This window comes from Euwallacea fornicatus, chromosome 14 (assembly GCF_040115645.1).
Source record: "Euwallacea fornicatus isolate EFF26 chromosome 14, ASM4011564v1, whole genome shotgun sequence".
Classification (NCBI taxonomy): domain Eukaryota; kingdom Metazoa; phylum Arthropoda; class Insecta; order Coleoptera; family Curculionidae; genus Euwallacea; species Euwallacea fornicatus.
This window is the reverse complement of record NC_089554.1, coordinates 1,871,057-1,873,845: the sequence shown is the minus strand read 5'-3', so window position 1 is coordinate 1,873,845 and position 2,789 is coordinate 1,871,057. Positions and strand designations below refer to the sequence as shown.

The following is a 2,789-nucleotide window of genomic DNA, read 5'->3' as shown; positions in this document are numbered from 1 at the left end:
TTAGTACAAGTTCTTACTCTCCACGTATATCTCAAATGATTGGGAAAAACAAAAATTAAATAAACGATTTTCTTGTGGATATAAAAAAATCACAATTTTGTACTCTGCTAAATTATGAGATTCACTCAATTTCGTTTTTTCGACACTAACTAGTGTTTAGCAGGTGTTTTGAAAATACTATCTTTTACCATGGAACGACAACATTTAACTCTGGATCAGATGAATCGAGCGATACGTTTTCTTCAAGCTGGTTTGAGACAAATTGCAGTAGCTGAATACACGGGTGTTTCCTAAAGTGTCAAATCAGTCGATTATGACGACGATTTAGGGAAACTGGAACTCCGGTCGAACAATACCCAGGAAGTGGCCGCATTACAACTGCAGCTCAAGATCGATTTTTGGTTTTAACGGTTGGAAAACAAATAACAATTACAATACCTGAAATGGGTGCAGATTTTCGAAGGGGCACGCCTTGACTATAGATCGAGATACTGTTAGAAACTGTTTACATAAAGCCAATTTTCATAGTCAAAGACTTCTGAGACGTCCCTCTTTTTCCAGAGGCAATCACGCTGTAAGATTAAAGCGGTGTCAAGAATATAGAAATTGGAATTGACTTAATTGACCTATAGTTTTATTCACTGACAAATCCAGATTTGGATTTCGCCCCAAGTCTCATCGATTAAGAACGTGGAGACGGACTATAAATATTGAACGTTTACGACATATCCAGGAAGTCTATTCGTACAAAGGTGGTACAATAATGGTATGAGCTGAAATAGTAATGGACGACAAAACCATCCTGGTTTTTTCAAATCGATTCTTAACAGCTCACCAATGTATCAATGCCATTCTTGGCCCGACCATTTGCTGGCGTTGTTGGCCAAACCTTTCGCCTCATGCATGACAAGGCGCCTCCACATGTCACTGGTATTGTGACGGACTGGTTGATCAACGAAGGAATCGTCGAATTGCCATGATCAACAGAATCGCTAGATTTAAATTTTTTAAGAGTTTCGTCAGTTATGACCAACATTTACGGTACCTTTCGATGTCGGAATCTACCGCCAGAAGAATGGGGAAGGATATTACAAGCGGAAATCGACAATATCATTTAGAGTATCGACGATAGAATTAGAGCCGTAATTTATAACCGTGAAGGCCATATTTTGCGTTAGATTTTATCTTTTTTGGCTGCTGAGAATGTTTTAAGTTAAAAAAATGAACGTTTTCAGTTATATTTACGACTTGTGAATAAATCAATGTAGTTTAGAAAGCTTTCAATAAAATTTTAATTTTAACGTGCTTTAATCACTTTTAAACACTGTAAATGCGTAATTTTACTTTATAATTCACTTGAAAAGAGCTTCCAGTTATTCATAAAAATATCTTTCGCTTTTTTCGAGATGCGTATTCGGATCCATGAGGTCTACACGCGCCAAGGAACACAATAAACCGTAAATTGTAGAGCTAAGTGTTAAATTAGCCAAATTCGCTGGTCGCCCAACCACATATTTTGGAAAGTTACCCAATATCAAGGAAAATAGTAAAACGTTCTATTAAACGTTTTGGGCAACTTTCACTTATTTATCGCCTCCACCCAGCTCTTTAGGAGCTATTTAATCCGAAAATAAACCAATAATTGCCCACCCAGTATAGCAATAGCGCCGCTCGTAACCCTAAACTTTATTTTTATTAACAATAAGATAACGGAACCGTGCTATCAGAATCGGATGATTCGAGTTCGATAAATAAGTAGATTGGCAAGGAGAATCCATGAGCCAAGAGAGAAATAAAGAAGAATTGCCCTCGTAAATCAGGATACCCCGCTCGTTTTGTTTGTTGTTTGTGCATCGCGGGGGCTCCCGTGACATCTATACAACGTCTCCTAATAATGTTCTTCCTGTTATCATGCCTACCATCATCGATAACTGCTTTCTTTATATATATGGCCCCTAAAGTTTCTTGTGTATGATTAAATTGCCCGCGGCCCGTTTGGCACTTAATCTATCGAAGAATATTATTTTATCTGTCGTTCCAATGGACTTCCTTCTAGAAATTTCTGATATTAATTTATGCATTTGGAATCAGATCTAAGTTTCCTGATTTACGCTTTTAAAAGTATGCACGTCGTATATTCTAAGCAAATAAAACAGCGCGTCTTTGCCGTCTTCGACGTCGTCGCAATACCCTGCATACCTATTTGAATTAAATTATAATGATCTTTGATCGTGTTAAAATCTTCTAGCGCAGGGATTTCAATTTTAATGTCAACTCCTTTTACATCAAACATGACGAACTTTTCGTCGTCGCTGGAAGTTTATAAGTTGAGCATATAGAATTTCTCAGAGCAAATTATTTCGGAGCGCATCTCGGATGGGAGGACACTGTCGGCGAAATTGAGGTTATCAACCTTCTTTGAAGAAAGGTTTGAAAAACTGTGTCTTAAATTTAAACCATGTTTGTACACTAGAAACTACAGAATCAATTCATTATGTCACTCAGATAAGAACTACATAATCGGAAACAGACAGCCAATCTATAAAAATGGGACAGTGCTCCTCTTTTCCTCCTTATTTGTGATTCCATAACATTTCAGCCGCAAACTTATCCACAGGGGCATTTCAATAAACCATTCTTCCAAGGCCTCTATTTATCATATGTATCTGAAGGATGCAGTGGCGTACTTGATATAGGCAATTTAATGCGTTAGGTAGCCACGCACGTGAATAATGTGTATCTTTGTCCCGAGCTAAGATAAACTCTTTGAAAAGATTTAAAACTACATA

At 37.4% G+C, this 2,789-nt stretch overlaps 1 long non-coding RNA gene across 1 annotated transcript; it reads right to left on the bottom strand.

Annotated features, from left to right (window-relative positions):
• Positions 1-207: 207 nt before the first annotated feature.
• Positions 208-725, bottom strand: LOC136343265 (uncharacterized). Its single transcript, XR_010732761.1, has 3 exons — positions 627-725; positions 439-572; positions 208-378 (listed from the first exon to the last, which is right to left on the bottom strand). It is a non-coding gene; the product is annotated as an uncharacterized lncRNA (long non-coding RNA).
• Between the last annotated feature and the right edge of the window lie 2,064 nt (positions 726-2,789).